Source organism: Lactuca serriola, chromosome 3 (assembly GCF_051521515.1).
Source record: "Lactuca serriola cultivar US96UC23 chromosome 3, Lser_US96UC23_V15, whole genome shotgun sequence".
NCBI classification, from domain to species: Eukaryota; Viridiplantae; Streptophyta; class Magnoliopsida; order Asterales; family Asteraceae; genus Lactuca; species Lactuca serriola.
This window is the reverse complement of record NC_136410.1, coordinates 289,389,807-289,409,321: the sequence shown is the minus strand read 5'-3', so window position 1 is coordinate 289,409,321 and position 19,515 is coordinate 289,389,807.

The following is a 19,515-nucleotide window of genomic DNA, read 5'->3' as shown; positions in this document are numbered from 1 at the left end:
TTTTTAGGACGTTACAAGTTGGTATCAGAGCCTTAGTTTGAGTGATTCGGGCACACTCTCGGGTGTGTTTGACTCAAACTGAGGAATTAGTAATCTTTTTGGAAAGAAAATGAATCTTCTAAAAGATTTTTAATAAAGAAAAGGGGTGTTGTAATGCCCAGTTACTGGTATGTATTTAATTCAAAATTTTATTCGCTTTTGTATAGAAACTTGACGAGTAGGAATGGATTTGGACGCGGGTTGTGAAGTCTACTCGACGAGTTGTGTCACACTCCCGAACCAGACGGCAGAAACGTTTGGGGGCTTGGGTGACTTCATTCTTATAGTATTATCACAAAGTATATAATTGAAACATAACATCATCATCATCACACATTGAATATTATAACCGTCATTGGTTTACATCAAATATTGTATTTAAGTATTACATGCCAAAATATTCAAAGTATGATGAAACAAAACATATCAAAAATATCCATGAATTCTTTCTGCCCAACCTGCTCAACGGTTTCCTGAGAATACAAGTTAATTTAAAAGGTCAACATAAAGATGTTGGTGAGTTCATAAGCATGTTTGAGAAAATGTTTTATATTACTTTGTAAACACTAGAAAATCCGCTATTTTCTGAAAAACTGTTTAATATGTTTGTCTCTGATCTTGTATTAATGCATATGTGTTAATGTTTGTGAGAGTATAAAGAGAATAACCTCAGACAACCTGATGTTGTCTGCCTAAGAGAATGATGGAAACTCAACACCCGAGGTTGAGTACCAGTGCGAGTATTTTACCGTGTTATCAGTCATAAGGATGGTTTCCCGTAAATTTTATAACGTTAATTCCTCTAAGTGAGTCGTTATAACCATACTAGATAATGACAATTTCACTTGTCATGGCGTTTTTGGACGTCGGCGGAATAAAATAAGGTTTTTGTCACCCTAGACTAGCCTAGTCTAACTGTAGCGAACAGCTCAGGTGTGGGGTGTCACCCCCGTATAGATCTATACACAAACTTCCGCTCTCCCTCCAGAAGACTCCGGTTATAACTACAGGCTACGATTGTACACTTAATAGGTGTCAACCGACACGTCTCACTAGATCCTTAATCGAATTTACGTGAAAAAGAAAAACATACAAGGGATTCCAGGCCCAATAAACATGTAGGTGGACACTAAGGCCCACTAAGCATGTAGATTATTTTCAGGCTCAAAAGGAATGAGAATATATATATATATATATATATATATATATATATATATATATATATATATATATATATATATATATATCGGGCCCGATATATATGTAAAAGGACAACTAAGGCCCATTTAACATGTATATTATTTCCAGACCCAATAGGGACATGAATACTGATATCGATCTGGGGTTTGTTATGTTGGTTGTTTAAGCTATATTGTTTACGAAGTGATATAAAAATTCACCTATTTGTAAAAGGTTATTTTTCGTCCTAAAAACCGAGAATTTACAATTTTGGCATATTTTTGGTAAAAATGACAACTTAGGTTCTTAAATAACAAAATTTGCATTTAAGGCTAGTTTTATTAAAAATAATATTTTTAATTCCTCTTTGTCAAAACTATTATTTTTGGGCTTGGTTTTTATGAAAATGTGCGTTCTTGGCCCATTTATAAATAATTTTATCTTTTTGGCCTAAATTCTAACAAATTCACATTTTTAGTATTTCTAAGCAAAAATTTACATCTTTGGCACAACTATGTTGAAAATAACACTTAAGCCCACAAAAGTCCAAGAATTTACAATTTTTGGCTCAAAGTCGTGAAAAGCCCAAATATGGCCCATTTGTGAAAAATTTTACATTTTTAGTCCTTGTAGGGTTGCAAATGCTATAAACATCCATATTTAGCAAAAATAATCCTTTTTGAACCCCTAAAAACCGTGAGTTACCTAGAAATGCCCCATTTTTGGTTATTTTGTCACTTTTGGCCTTCTTATGCAATTTTCTTAGTTTTAAGTAACCTTGATGTATTTTAAAACCTTTTCTTTGCATAATAAGTTGAAATGAGTGTTATGTTCTACAAAGAGCATCACATTTTAGTAGATCTTCAGGTTCTTGGAGTTTATAACACATAATCACACATATATCATGAAAACCTACAAAATCATGCATACACACATAGATCTACACAAAACAACTTGTATTCTCCCCCCAAAACATAGTAAAAACCAAAAATAGGGGTATGAACTCACTTTGCTTTGAAGGTTTTGTAGGGTTTTGAGCATTCTAACACTCCTAAGGTGTACATGTAACCCTACAAACCTTGGATATATGTTTGTCTAAAATACATGCAAAGTTTGATTTCCAAGGTTCATAATCCTATCTAGCATACATGGGGAACTTTAATCATAAAAGTTTGCTAAATTACATACCTTGAAGTGATTTGGATTCCTTGAAACCTTGTGAGCCTAGCACCCCAAGTGTGATGCCTCAAATGTCTCACACAACACCAAATGCACTTGTAATAAACTTGAGAGATATGTACAACACTTAGAAGTCGACTTGCCCTCCTTTGTTCTCTTAGGTGCCAATTTTGGTGTGTAACATGAAGTGTGTTACAATTAGGGTTACACCATGTAAACCCTAATTGTCATGACCTTTCATTTCCATAACCCATGGGTTATATAACCACCATGGAGCATCCTATGGGTTTTTGACCAACTTGATAATCCATGGAGCTTTAGCCCATTATACAAGTATGAGTGATTTACACAATCAACCCATATATTTAATTAGTCTTCTTTTGATCACTTAATTAATTCCAAATTAATTTTTGATCAATACTAATTAAATAATACTATTAATATATTAGAACTTATAATATATTAATAAACCTTAAGTGTTATTTCTCTCATTTTAGTCTATCCAAATGCATGATGCCATGCAACCCAAATGGACCATGACAAACCGGGTCAAATACATAGCAGAAATAGTTATGGACTTAGACACCTTATCCAACAGTCTCCCACTTGGATAAGTCTAATAACTATAACTGCAAGTATGACTTCAGGAACCGATCAACAATCGTAGCTCTTTCAAGGTCTCTCGGAACTGGGATGATGATGATACGCCATTTAAGATAAGTGATCATATAATCCTCTGTTCTAGATATCATCCGGACAAATACATGGAAAAATGTCTTACTTATTATCCAGCAGTTTGTTTCTCAATTTCCGATTTGTTTGACAAAGAACTTAATCGAACACATCAATTTAGTTCTGACCGGGCCCAATACAAGGGTCAAAACAAAATCATCGAGGGGCCCAGATATCGCTTCTAATCCAAGAAGGAACAGATAAACTTTGACTCATATGCTTGTTCTACTACTTGTTGAATCACACGCAAAAGTACGTTTTAGAACATCAAGTTACCAATGCTTTTTCGTACGATCAATGCATAACCAACTCATAGGCAACAAGTCATATCTCTAGGTTTCAAGACTTATATCATGTTACCGTCTCACAATCACTCGAGATAAATTCCATGAAGTGATACCAGTGAGCGTGGGTTGAATCCAATACTCAGAACTTATGAGCACTCATGAGTGTTGAAGCCATGTCCAACAACTTAAACCTCTACAACCAACTCATGACAGTCTTGATTCATACCTACTTCCAACATGTGACCGACCGTGGAGAATTCGAATAATATGATATACCCAAAGAAATATAGTAAACGATTGACAAAAGATAACAACACTTTACTTATAAATAAACACAACTTTTATTCATCATCAAATGTCAATTACACTTTACAAATTTCAGAGCTATCTAACTACTAAAACTAATATCATCCTTCAGCCCTATGTGCCTCGCATGCTTGAGATGATTAACCCTACCCAATCCCTTCGTGAGGGGATCTGTTGGGTTCTCATCCGATGATACTCTCTTTGCCATGAGGAGTCCTTCTATTCGATGTCTGATGAAATGGTATTTTCTGTCGATATGTCTGGATCTCCCATGATCCCTTGGTTCTTTCGCTAAGGCAACTGCACTTTCACTATCACAGAAAATTTCCATTGGCTCCTTTATAGCTGGTACAACTCCAAGGTCTCCAATGAAGTTCTTCAGCTATAGTGCCTCCTTTACAGCCTCGCTTGCTGCTATATACTCTAATTCGCAAGTTGAATCAGCCATTGTCTCCTGCTTGGAACTTTTCCAAGTAATTGCTCCTTCGTTTAAGGTAAAGACCTAGCCAGACTGAGAGCGAAAATTATCCCTATCAGTCTGGAAGCTAGCATCACTATACCCTACAAGTCTCAAGTCATCACTCCCACCGAGGGTAAGGACCCAGTCCTTAGTCCTCCGCAGGTACTTGAGGATATTCTTTACCGCGGTCTAGTGAGCCTTGCCAGGATTCCCCTAATATCTGCTGACCATGCTCAAGGCAAAGTCCACATCAGGACGAGTACAGGTCATAGCATACATGATCGAGCCTACTGCAGAAGCATAAAATACTCGACTCATTTCTGCTATCTCAGTCTCGGTGCTAGGGCTCTGAGTCTTACTCAATCTGGCGTTACTCTGGATGGGTAACTCTCCTTTCTTGGAATCTTGCATGTTGAACCTCTTCAGCACCTTATCCAAGTAGGTACTCTGACTAAGTCCAATTAGTCTTTTACTCCGGTCTCTCAGAATCCTTATCCCTAGAATATAGGCAGCTTCTCTAAGGTCTTTCATAGAGAAACACTTCCCAAGCCAGGACTTCACTTCCTGCAAGGTTGGGATGTCATTTCCTATGAGTAGTATGTCATCCACATACAGTACCACAAAGCTGACTATACTCCCACTAGCCTTGACATATACACAAGATTCATCTTCACTCCGCGAAAATACAAACTCTTTGACATTCTCATCAAAACAAATATTCCATCTGCGAGGTGCTTGTTTTAATCCATAGATGGATTTCTCAAGCTTACACACTCTATTAGGGTATTCTATACTGACAAAGCTCTCTGGCTGACACATGTAAACATCTTCAGCCAAACTTCCATTAAGGAAGGCAGTTTTGACATCCATTTGCCATATTTCATAATCATGAAATGTAACATCCCAAAAATCGAGGCCAAAAATTTCATTTTAAATTTTATGAATTATAAAAGAACTTGCCAGGACATTGCTAAAATCATATCAATACATAAAACTGTAGTATCATATCTCAAACCGTATCATCTGAATGTAATAAAATATCAGAGTACAATACCAGAAAACTCTAAGAGGAAATCATATGTGTGTGTGTGATGCGCTGCTACCCTGCTAGCTCCTTCCCCTTGGACGACGAGGTACCTGAAACCAAAACTGAAATTGTAAGCACAAAGCTTAGTGAGTTCCCCCATCATACCACATACCATACAATCACATAGCCTACATACTGCCGGGCAATTCTAGGGTGCTCGACCTATCCGATACGGCCATTTAGGGGTGCCGACCTACCCGTGTCAAGCCATTCTTGGGTGCTGACCTACCCGTATCAAGCCATTTTGGGGTGTCGACCTACCCATCGGTCCTAACAACCAAACCTCGGGGACTATTCCACCCCCTACTGCTACTATCACATGTATCACAACATAAACCTACTACCAGACATATTTGGGGTGTCCGAACTACCCTTCGGTCCTAACAACCAAACTTGGGGACTATTCCCCTCCTACTACCATATAACATATCATGCCAGCATATAACATATCATAACATACTGTCAGACATATCTGGGGTGTCTGACCTACCCTTCGGTCCTAACAACCGAACTTGGGGACTATTCTCCCCTACTATCACTATCACATATAGCATATCATGCCAGCATATAACATATCAGGTAGTAGCAAACCTAGATGAATATCACAAAGAAAATCATCTAACATACAACTCCTACTAGTGGGCCGACATTGTGGCTGTATATCCACCGCTACTGGAAGGTAACTCACCTCAATGTCGCAATGTCGTGTAGTGTCTAATATGTCCTCGGTGTGAAGGTCAGCTCTCCTCGTCTCCTCAATCCCTACACGACAATCCTCAAGTCATCAAATAGAACATGCAACCCTAACCAGGGTCAATTCCATAGCCAGTCAAAGTCAACATCCAGTTGACCTGACTCGCCGAGTTGGTCTACCAACTCGTCGAGTCAATGGTCCACTTAACCCGATCCAACCCCGACTCCACTCGTCGAGTCTAGCAAGAACTCGTCGAGTTCTCCTTCATTTAACCATCGAGACCATCTTCATCCGACCCGTCGATTTCTTCTTTGAACTCGGTGAGTTCATCTCCCTCATAAGAACATATCCAGTCAATGACTCGCCGAGTTGTATGAACAACTCGTCGAGTCAGTCTTCAAAGGTTGGGAGATTGCCTTGGACTCATCGAGTTTGTTCATACACTCGTTGAGTCCCATGATTCTCAGGTCCTTTTCGTGTCTAAACATTTATGGGACTTCCTTCCTGAACCACTGGTCCAACCTCAGAAAGGATTTAGTGGTCATTACACACCGACTTGCCGATTTCCAAGAACAACTCGTCGAGTCCCTTCTTGACCCTTACTGAACAGTCGATTTAAATGGGTCTTAACACGTCAAAATCATAGATTTGGCCTCCCAATGTCTCTTTTATACGTAAAGTTCCAAACTTGGTGCACATGTATGGGGTTTTTGGCTAAAAAATCCATAAAAGGTGCTCTATAATGTGCATGGGGCTCTCATGGCCATAGAGTTGGCACCTTTATGCCATGAGACCCCTCCAATGACTCAGATCTGAAAGTAGAACCCCATGAATCGCTTCACAAATCCGAAAATGGCTTAGAAAGCCCTAAATGCACCCAAAATCTAAGCCCTAAATATGAACAACCAAATAGAAGACCAAAATAGGGGCATTTACCTTGGTTGAGTTGAAGATGGAATAAGATCTTTGGATCTACAAGCCCCAACTCGAATTCCCAAGCTTCTCTCTTCCTTTCAAGCTTCACAACCACCCAAAATCACCAAAAATGGCCTTAGATCACTCAAAGCGGCTAGGGTGTCGATAAGAGGTGTTCTGGGAGCATAAGGGACAATGGAGGTTGCAGTAAGGCGTTTAAATAGGGTGCAAACCCTCAGATTTAGGGTTTTCCTCAAACAGCACCTACTCGCCGAGTCAGTCTCCTGACTCGTCGAGTAGGTCACTTAAAATGCCCGCGGATCACGACCCTACTCGATGAGTTGGGCCTCCAACTCTTCGAGTCCTAGAGAAAAATATAGAATGCTTAAATTAAATGCGTACCGGGAATCCGGTGTTACAAATCTCCCCCACGTATTCTAGACTTCATCCTCGAAGTCTGCTGCTCGATCCTGAAAAAGCTCGGGGTAATGCTGTTGGATTATTGTCTAAGCTCGTAACTATATTTGGTATGTACTTGACCCGGTTGTGCATGATAATCTGATGAGAGAGAGAGAGAGGATAATATGATTTATTAATATATTATAAGAATAATATATTAAAGGAGAAATCATATCTATTTAGTTAGTATTAGTCACAAATTAATTAGGAATTAATTTGGTGACTAAAAGAGATTAATTAAATAAAGGGGCATAAACTGTCAAATGTGTGATAGTTGTGTTTTGGGCTGGGAAATGTAATGGGCTAAGGGGGAACGAAATTATGATGAAGGATCATCATATTTTCGTCCAAGGCCTTATTCCAGAAGGTTCCTTGGGCTGCTTGGTGACTAAGTTGTCCATTAGGGTTTAGACTGAAACCCTAGCAGCCTACAGTATAAATAAGACCCCTAGCCTTCAATTTCCGGCCACTTGCTTCCCAAGAGAAACCCTAGGCCGAAATTAAGTATCCTCCTTCCTCTCTCAAAGTTGCCTTCTTGCTTGTGGTGTTTGTAAGTCATTAGAGGAGTTACACATGTGACTCTAAGCTCAAGAACAAGAAGATTCAAAGCATTTCAAGCCAATTCGAATAGGTAATCACTTAGATCTGTTCTTATAGTGTTAATTTCGAATTATGTATGCTAGATTAGGGTTTGCAAGTCTTGGATTCATTGCATGTTCAATAGAGAAACCTAGATCCAATCATTAGGGTTTGTATGAGCACATAGGATTGTTCTTATGCATAAAACCCATCAAATGCTCCCTCATCTCGTCCTCCAGCTCCCAGGTCCATTCCGAGCCCTTGCGGTGCTGCGACTGCATCTTTACCAGCTCCACTTTCTTATTCCTCAGATCCTTTGACTTCCTGTCGAGGATCGCCACTGGCCACTCGATGTAGTTCAGGCTGTCATCAATCTAAATATCCTCTAAAGACACCACTGCTGAATCGTCCACCAAACATTTTTGTAACTAGGAGACGTGAAAGGTGTTATGAATCTGACTGAGTTCGGCTGGCAGATCCAGCCTATATGCTACCCTGCCCACCCGGGCTATAACCTTGAAGGTTCCAATATACCTGGGGCCCAGCTTGCCCCGCTTCCTAAATCGAATGACGCCCTTCCATGGCGACACCTTCAAGAGCACCATATCCCCGACCTGGAATTCCAGGTCTGACCGACGCTTATCGACATAACTTTTCTGCCAACTCTGAGCAGTCTGAAGCCTGCTCCAAACCTGTTGGATCCTCTCCGTAGTCTTGATTACCACTTCAGTACTCCCCATGACCCTCTACCCCACCTCTCCCCATCATATTGGGGTCCTGCACTTCCTCCCATACAACATCTCGAAGGGAGGACAGTTGATACTCGCATGATAGCTATTGTTATAGGAGAACTCTGCCAACGGGAGGTAAGTATCCCAACTACCTCCGAAGTCTAAAACACACGCCCGTAGCATATCCTCCAGAGTCTGGATTGTCCGCTCGCACTGACCATCCGTCTGCGGGTGGAAGGCGGTGCTAAAATGCAGTCGAGTACCCAGCTCGTCATGAAACTTCTTCCAAAACCTGGAAGTGAACCGCACGTCCCTGTCTGAAATTACCAAAAATGGCACCCCGTGCCACGCCACTACCTCCCGGATGTAGATGTCGGCCAACTTTTGAGCCGCAATACTCTCCTGAATCGGAATAAAATGGGCGCTCTTGGTCAATCGATCAACGATGACCCAAATCGAATCCACCCCTCATGCGGTCCTCGGAAGCTTCGTAATGAAGTCCATAGTAATATCCTCCCACTTCCACAGCAGGATATCCAACGACTGGACCTTGTCGTGAGGTCTCTGGTGATCAGCCTTGACCTTTCTGTAGGCCAGGCACCTCTCCATAACCAAGCTATGTACCTCTTCATACAGGGCCACCAATAATCGAGACGAAGATCCCTATACATCTTCGTCTCCCCGGGATGGATGGAGAACCTGGATTTGTGCGCCTTTGCCATCGATACCTGGCACACACCCCTATGATACGGGACCCACACCCTACGGTAAAGAGTCAACAATCCCCGACTATCATAGTCGAAGGAGGAAACCTGAACCACAAATCTCTCACTCTTCTGATGTTCCTCCTTCATGGCCTCCTACTGGGCCTCCCGAATCTGCTCTAGCAACAGAGTCACAACTATCATCCTTAGACAGATGTCCCTGATCGGTGGTGCCTTGCGGCTAAGCACATCGGCTACGACATTGGCCTTCCCTGGGTGGTAGAGGATCTCGCAATCATAATCCTTTACCACATCAAGCCACCGACGCTGCCGCATATTCAGATTTGGATGGTCCATGAGATACCTCAGGCTCTTGTGGTCTGTGTAAATGGTACAATGAACCCCATAGAGGTAATGGCGCCAAACCTTGAGGGCGAAAACAACAACCCCCAGCTCCAAATCATGCGTCGGGTAATTCGCCTCGTGAGGCTTCAGCTACCTCAAAGCATAAGCAATAACATGCCCTCTCTGCATCAATATCACGCCCAAACCTAAGATGGACACATCGCAGTATACCACAAAGTCCTCCATGCCCTCTAGTAGGGCTAAGATTGACATCTCGCACAATCTCTGCCTCGGTGTCTCAAATGTGGCCTAGTGCTCAGGCCCCAGCGACAGACCACATCTTTCCTCGTCAACTGTGTCAGGGGCACGACTATCTTGGAGAAGTCCTGAATGAACCTCCGATAGTAGCCTGCCTATCCCAGGAAGCTCCGAATCTCGGATGGAGACCTCGGAACCTCCTACCTCATCATGGCATCCACCTGGTCAACTAAAATCCCGTTCTGGTTGACAAGGTGCCGAAGAAACTGCACCTCGCGCAACCAGAACTCACACTTGGAGAACTTAGCATACAAGCTCTTCCTCCTCAATGTACCCATAACCTCCTGCAAGTGCTCCTCATGCTGCTCTCGCGTCTTGGAATAAACCAAGATGTCATCGATGAAAACTATCACAGACCGATCCAACATCGGTCTGCACACACGGTTCATGAGATCCATAAACGCGGCTGGAAAGTTGGTGAGCCCGAAAGGCATCACCACGAACTCATAGCGGTCATAGGGCGTCCGGAACGCAGTCTTCTACACATCTTCCTCTCTAACCCTCATCTGATGATATCCTGAATGCAGATCAATCTTGGAGAACCAAGATGCTCCTTGCAGCTGGTCAAAGAGGTCATCAATCCTCGGGAGTGGGTAACGGTTCTTCACCGTTACCTTACTCAAATCCTTATAGTCTATACACATCTAATGCAACCCATCCTTCTTCACAAACAGAATCGGGGCTCCCCAAGGTGAACTGCTCGGTCTAATGAATACCTTGTCTAACAGCTCCTACAGGTGCGTAGACAACTCCTACATCTCAGGAGGAGCCAATCGATACGGTGCCTTGGCTATCGGAGCTGCACCAAGGAGTAGGTTGATCCTGAACTCTACCTGCCTTTCTGGAGGTATCCCAGGCAACTCCTCAGGTAATACATCCGCAAACTCTCGTACCACGGGCACATCGCTCACTGTCGCCTTACCCGCTGCCCAGGTATCCATAACATAAGCGACAAATCCTGCGCAACCCTACTGAAGGTAGCGCCTAGCTCTCGCTGCTGAACATAAAGTTGGTCCTCGCTGTGGCCTCTCGCCCTGAATCACCAGCTCTCCCCCACTTGGGGTCCTGATCCACACCAACTGCTGCGCGCAGTCGTTCACTGCCCCATTGGGGCTTAGCCAATCCATACCAATAATAACCTTGTTCCCCTACAAAGGTATTGGAACCAAGTCTACCAGGTAACGCTCCTCAAACAACCTCAAAACATAATCTCGGTAGACCTCTGATGCTTGCACTGACTGGTCGTCCGCAATCTCGACCTCCAAAGGGCAATCCAGCATGCCCAAAGACTCAGGAAACTTCTTGCTAAGCGCAAGAGAGACAAATGATCGGGTAGCACTGTGACATCCCCATTTTCACGGCCAGAAAAGACCGATTTTATTTATGCTTTGTTTAAAAATCAGAGTAATATTTTAAATAAAAGTGTTGCGGAATTTGTCCCAAAACAAAATATAATAAAGATTTATTAAAAGCATTTCTGTAGAAATGTATTTCATTTAAAAAGACTCGGGATGTCATGTTCGATACAGATCATAAGCATAAACAATACAGCATAGGCCTTACTACATTATTCCATATTTACAGGCCTAAAATCCATTAATCTCTCATCCCAATACATCACATCTATGCTCATGCGCCACTACCTGTAATACAAGAAACTGAGTGGGTCAGGCTTGGGAGCCTGGTGAGCACATAGGGTTTTCAACCCACAATAAATAAGTTATTAGCTTTATCAAACCAAACAAACCCGATTACCCGTTCTCGTTATCCTCACTTTACGTCCCTAAAACATCTAACACAAAGGACCTAGTCTAAGGACTATCATCGGGATGGAAACTACTGCTAAGGGGATTCCTCAGCAATAAATGGCCTTAAGGCAACCATGTGGGGGATGGAGTACATCTGGTGAGCACACAGTTCAAATAAACACCTACAGGTTGCGAGCCTGCTAGTGTTCCACTGGACTGTCTAGAATAGTCCGTGGTCGTCATCTATACTCCGCTAGATGACTGGATCATCAATAACATCTATAACGAGGCCTCTCATTATTTTATTTTGTCACACAGCAACTATTACATCTACCCATGTTTTACCCAACACATTTTGTAGATATAAAATACATATACAGTTTAAATCATTGAAAACATGTTAAAATGTTCATTCAGCATAGATAGCAAATATTCAGATAATATGCACACATAGCATGTAATTTATATAAAATACTTCATATCTATGTGTAAGCTGAAAGTAACTATGCACTCACTTGATTAGGTGGTGACTCGGTACTTGAACAACACTTCATTATCTCAAAACAAATTTTCCTTGACCAAAACCTAGTATTAATACCACTAGAGTTTAGTTTTAACGTTAATCACGACCAATTAATAGTCTATCTATTATTACTATTATATAACCATTAAATAACACTCAATATAACTCATAATAATAGCCCAAATAATTATTTTAAGGTCCTAATAATGTTACTATAATTAAATAAAAGCTATATTAAATATAGTATAGGCGTAACTCACTTACAACGGGTTTTTATTAAAAACCGGGCTTCGCTGGAGCAGCGTTCCCTAGCCGAAAGCTTTTCTACTCGGAGCCGTCGGGCGCTCCGGGGCTTTCTTCTCATGATAGGGAGGTTCCCTAGACTTGGGAGGGGTTTAGGGAGGTTAGAGAGAAGTTAGAGAGAGAAAGAAAGGTTTGAAGGTGTGAGGAAATTATGAAGAGTTCATCTCTTATTTATAGGAATTGTATAGTAAAGTAGTCTCCAAACTTCGTCCGTAACTTTTGCATACGAGCTCCGTTTTTGTCTGTCTTTTTACCGTTGAGTTCTTATTAATGAGATCTTCAACTTTCATTTAGACCTCATTGGCTAATTCTCATTCTATCTCGGATTTACAAAACTGTATCGAATTCGTCGCGCTCGAAAAGTAGAGATTAAGCTTCGTCCATAACTTTCGCATACGAGCTCCGTTTTTGTCTGTCTTTTTACCGTTGATTTCCTATTAATGAGATCTCCAACTCTCATTTAGACCTCGTTGGCTAATTCTCATTCTATCTCGGATTTACAAAACTGTATCGAATTCGTCGCGCTCGAAAAGTAGGGACTAAGCTTCGTCCATAACTTTCGCATACGAGCTCTATTATCGATGTTATTTATATCCAAGCGTTGGTATTTACGAGTACTACATCTTTCATTTAGATCCCGTCGGCTAGTTCTCACTCTATCTCAGATTTACAAAATTATATCGAATTCGCAACGCTCGAAGAGTAGGGACTAAGCTTCGTCCATATCTTTCGCATACGAGCTTTGTTTTCGATTGTCTTTTTATCGTTTAACTACTATTAACATTATCTTCATTTATCGTTTAGATTATTTTGGCTAAAAATCGACTGATCTAAAATTCAGATTTCGGGCTGTGCACTGCTATGCTAAATCTTAGAAAAATCATAACTTCCTCATACGAAGTCAGATTTGGATGTTCTTTTTATGCACACTATCGGTTTAACATATACTACGACTTTCATTTAGATCGCTAAGGCTAAATCTCGCTCTATCATAAATTGACTATTTACGCCTCCCGGTATCGTGTCAGTTCCGTCGCGAAACTTCGACGGGTCATAACTTCTTCGTTATAACTCGGATTTCGATGCTCTTTATATGTACGGAAACCTTGTAACATATACTAAAACTTGGTTGAGATTATTTATTCTTAATAATCTTTTGTCGAAAAGTCGTTTTCGACCCTATTGCCTCTAAATTGACTAGCCCGGATCTACGGGCGTTACAAGCACCCTAATCAAACAATACCTGAACTGGGATACCGTTCACATGGATCGATCCTAAACAAATCACATACATAACATATCAAAATCACAGCAACATAACATAAAAGTATAAGAAAGAAATCATACATGTCACCACATCGGGTGCAGCGCGTGCCTCCTGGCTGTCAACTGAAATGCTCGGCCCCGCACCACTGGAGCCTCTACCTTGGCCTTCCGGCTATCCGTCACCCATGCCGACGCTGGGGTTGATGCCACTGATGGCGCTGCTGTTGTTGCTACTGTCAATCTAGGGCAGTTGGCCTTCTTGTGGCCCCTCTGATTGCAATGGAAGAAAATCAGGTCTAACATTTGCACTGCGGGGGCGGGGGCAGTACAATCTCTACCATAATGCCCTGTCTTGCCGCACTTGTAGCAGCTGAATGATCCCGCTCTACAAGCTCCCTCATGCGTCCTGCCACATTTCCTATAGCGGCTCTGGCCCGACTGGCCCTTCGACCTAGCGTCGGATCCCTTGGGTTTCTTCCCCAAAACCCCTGAAACCTGCTCAGACTCTGCTTTCCTCTTCCTGACATGCTCCAAATCGAGCTCCCTCTCCCGCGCCCTAACAATCATAGACTCCAGGGTCAGGGCAGTCTGAATAGCTGACATGCTCCCGGGTATCAGCCCTCAACATATCATGGTAGCGGATCTTCTGCATCTCCTCATGCGCTGTATACTGGGGTACCAACAATGCTGTCTCTCAGAACTTGGTAGTGATCTCTGCCACAGTCTCCATAGTCTGTCTCATATCTAAAAACTCTCTGGCCAGCTGCTGAAGCTCCACAGTTGGTGCAAACTCAGCCCTGAATCTGGTCACAGAATCTAACCAAGTCATAGCCTCGATGGCTGGGGCCCTCAACGAATCACCAACCAACTCCCACCAATCTCTGGCTCTATCCCTCAGACATCCCACAACAAAGTAGACCTTCGACCCTTCCGGGCAGAAGCTCATCAACTGCGCAGACTCAATATCTGTGATCTATCTCCTGGCAACAATGGGGTCCTTCACCCCGTGAAAATCTGGCACACCACTCCCTCGGAAGTCCTTAAAGGACGGTGTGCGCGTACCCGTCTGGCTAGACGCCAGATCACTCCCGAATGCTTGGAGGTGATCCTCCATCAGCTCAACAATCCCTTCCTTGATCGACCTGAAAATAACCGGGGCCGACTCAAGGATACCTCTCATGATCTCAGATGCGATGAACTCGCGTGGCCCATCATCAACCTGCTCAGATCCTGCACCCGATCCTGATTCTGAACCTCCTGCTCCATGTCGCGTGATTGCCATACTGCCAATAAACACATAAACGTCAGGATCACTCATACACTCGAGAGGTCTCACACACTCTCCAAGTTCCCTGGTTCCATCTCGGCCCTCCTTGACTCGAGTACGGATCCTCTGCTTCCAGTAGTACAGGCCCATACTACCTTCCACATATATCCGTACTTTCCTCAAGGATTGCTTCAACTTCACCAAGTCCCTTTACGATACCCTTTCCTACTAATATCATCCTAGGCTTTCCTAGGGCACTCTCCGACCTTCTCACCGCCATCAGTTGCACTAGGAGTCCCTACTTCCCTTCCCTAACTAGCTTGCGAATACTGTTAAATATTCGCTCACTAGTTAGTTAAAGTTAGCCATGGCCCCTTAAGCATAAAGCAAGCAGCATTCGTGCATCGAGTAACCACATCAGGTATAACCTAACCAGGCTATCCTACTGCGACTAAACAGTCCTATCATACAACTCATACAATAGGCATTCAAGGCATCCTCTAGATCCTTAGCCCTACTCTAGCATGCAGTTCTCAGAATCATATATCAGGCATACAAGGCATCCTTTTAGATCCCTAGCCCTAATCTAGCATGCAGTTCTCAGAATCATGAATCATACACATAACATAACAAGTATGGGTAACATAACATAACCTAGCCCTAATCTAGCTCGGGCGGTCGCACGCATCACACACCTTGTCTTTTCTCAAAATTCCTTAACTTCAAAATTTTAGAAATTGTTTTCCTTGAAAAATCTTTTAGTCCCTCGGTTTGAGTCCAGACACCCCCAAGGGTGTGTCCGAATCCCTCAAACCAGGACTTTGATACTAACTTATAACATCCCAAAAATCGAGGCCGAAATTTTCATTTTAAATTTTGTGAATTATAAAATAACTTGCCAATACATTGATAAAATCATATCAATACATAAAACTGCAGTATCATATCTCAAACCATATCATCTGAACGTAATAAAATATCATAGTACAATCCCAGAAAACTCTAAGCGGAAATTATATGTGCGTGTGTGATGCGTTGCTACCCTACCAGCTCCATCCCCTTGGACGAAGAGGTACCTGAAATCAAGACTGAAATTGTAAGCACAAAGCTTAGTGAGTTCCCCCATCATACCACATACCATATAATCACATAGCCTACATACTGCCGGACAATTTTGGGGTGCCCGACCTACCCGGTACGGCCATTCTGGGGTGCCGACTGTAACGTCCCATTTCTGGTATGTGATTTAAATGAATTAATTTTCACTTCATAAGGGGTACTCGACGAGTCAGTAGCCTGACTAGTCGAGTAGAGTCGGGATTTGCATGCAGTTTAAGTTGGCAACTTGACGAGTCCATATGCTCGGACTCGGCGAGTCTGCCAGTCTGGATGAAACCCTAATTCTTAGGGTTTGTACCCTATTTAAACATCCTTATAGCCCCCATCCCAGCCTCCAACACCTCTTGAGCGTTCCCCCTCGAAACCCTAAGCCCTCTATTGGTGAGTTTGAGTGATTCCTCCTTGATTTTGAGTGTTTTGGCGTGTTCTTGGAAGTGTAGAAGAGAAGAGAAGAGAGAAGGTGCTCAGGAGAAGAAGGAGATCCAGAATCTAACTTCCATTTGCTTCTTCATCTGGTAATAAAGCCTCTACCTTGTTCATTTTCATGTTAGATCTTCATTTATGCTTGTTTTGCCACCTTTTGGGACATTCAAGGTCCAAACTCGATATTGGAGCTCCCTTAGGGTAGGGAACTATAGATCTGGATATCATGGAGCTCCAGGAGCTCAAAGTAGCTACCTTTATGCAAAGCAAGGACTTGTTCCAAACCCTAAGTTCCCATTTCTAGCTTATTTTGGTGTTTAGTTTCAGACCTATATGCATGTACGTAAAGTTGGCAACTTTACGTGTTATATCGGCCCCAAAAGCTCAGATCTATGAATGGGATGCACTAGAATCGATTGGAATCAACTGTATAGTAAAGACATGCATAGGACTCGACGAGTCGTTCATGGACTCGGCGAGTCGGGTCGCAAACCCAAACCCTTCTATTATGAGTCGGATCAGTGAGTGGGGTTAGAGAAGGACTTAGCCAGTCTATGCCCGTGTTGGATATGAAGATCATGGCACTCGACGAGTTCGAGGAAGAACTCGGCGAGTCCAAGCAATCTCCTTGGCTGATGAAGATGGACTCAGTGAATTGTAGAACAACTCAGCGAGTCGTTTGAAGATAGTCCCGAGGTGTTAGATGAAGGAGAACTCGTCGAGCTCTCGCTAGACTCGACGAGGGGAGTCAGGGATTGTTTGGGTTTTGAGGAGCATGGACTCGACGAGTTGGTAGAACAACTCGGCGAGTCGAGTCAACTGGAAGGTTGACTTTGACCAGGACTTTGACCAGAGTTGACTTAGTTGACCTCAGTGGGACAGTTTAGGCCAAGTGTTATTACTGGTATTAGTAGCTCAGGGAGATAAAGGAGCAGCATTTCAGAGAGTTGTCGGTTAGCAGCTAGAGGGTTATCGGCCCAGTTCAGCAGTTCAGATGAGTTTTCCCTTCCAGTAGGAACGGGTCTACGGCCACAATGCCGACCTGTCTAGATATCAGTAGTTCCGGACTTTGGTCCGATGCAGTAGTTCAGTATGCTTGATGTCTTTCTGATTTGGGCATGTTTGTGTGTTAGTTAGTCCGGACCTCGGTCCGATGCAGTATGTAGTATATGTGCTTATGTTATATGCTATGAGCATGTTATGCTATGTTCAGTTAGTCCGGACTTCGGTCTGATGCTGGGGGAAAGGCCCCATTTAGTCCGGACTTCAGTCTGATGCAGGGGGCAAGGCCCCAGTTAGCCCGGACTTCAGTCCGATGCAAGGGGCAAGGCCCCAGTTAGCCCGGATTTCGGTCCGATGTAGGGAGCAAGGCCCCAGTTAGTCCGGAATTCGGTCCGATGCAGTGGGCAAGGCCCAATATGTGCTTTATATGTTATTGTATGATATGTGGTAGTTTGGGGGAGCTCACTTCGTGCTTACAGTTTTCAGTTTTGCTTTCAGGTACTCAATTTTCAAAAGAGGAGCTCGGGAAGATTGTAGTGCACACACCATTTTTTCAGCCTGGGATGTTTATACTCTGATATACTTGACAGTTGTTATAATATTTTGAGATACATTGCTTATGATTTCTATATGAGATTTATTGACTATGGTTTTTATTATAAAATTAACCGAAATTTTCAGACTGTATTTTTGGGACGTTACACCGACCTACCCGTGTCAAGCCGTTCTAAGGACCTGACCTACCCATCGGTCCTAACAACCGAACCTTAAGGACTATTCCACCCCCTACTGCTACTATCACATATATCATAACATAAACATACTACCAGACATATCTGGGGTGTCCGAACTACCCTTCGGTCCTAACAACCGAACTTGGGGACTATTCCCCTCCTACTACCACTATCACATATAACATATCATGCCAGCATATAACATATCATAACATACTGTCAGACATATCTGGGGTGTCCGACCTACCCTTCGGTCCTAACAACCGAACTTGGGGACTATTCTCCCCTACTATCACTATCACATATAACATATCATGCCAGCATATAACATATCATGTAGTAGCAAACCTAGATGAATATCACAAAGAAAATCATCTAACATACAACTCCTACTAGTGGGCCGACATTGTGGCTGTAGATCCACCGCTACTGGAAGGTAACTCACCTCAATGTCGTGTAGTGTCTAATATGTCCTCGGCGTGAAGGTCAGCTCTCCTCGTCTCCTCAATCCCTACACGACAATCCTCAAGTCATCAAACAGAACATGCAACCCTAACCAGGGTCAATTCCATAGCTAGTCAAAGTCAACATCCAGTTGACCTGACTCGCCGAGTTGGTCTACCAACTCGTCGAGTCAATGGTCCACTTAACCCGATCCAACCCCGACTCCACTCGTCGAGTCTAGCAAGAACTCGTCGAGTTCTCCTTCATTTAACCATCGAGACCATCTTCATCCAACCCGCCGATTTCTTCTTTGAACTCGGTGAATTCATCTCCTTCATAAGAACATATCCAGTCTATGACTCGCCGAGTTGTATGAACAACTCGTCGAGTCAGTCTTCAAAGGTTGGGAGATTGCCTTGGACTCATCGAGTTTGTTCATATACTCATCGAGTCCCATGATTCTTAGGTCCTTTTCGTGTCTAAACATTTATGGGACTTCCTTCCTGAACCACTGGTCCAACCTCAGAAAGGATTTAGTGGTCATTACCCACCGACTCGCCAAGTTCCAAGAACAACTCGTCGAGTCCCTTCTTGACCCTTACTAAACAGTCGATTTAAATGGGTCTTAACACGTCAAAATCATAGATTTGGCCTCCCAGTGTCTCTTTTATA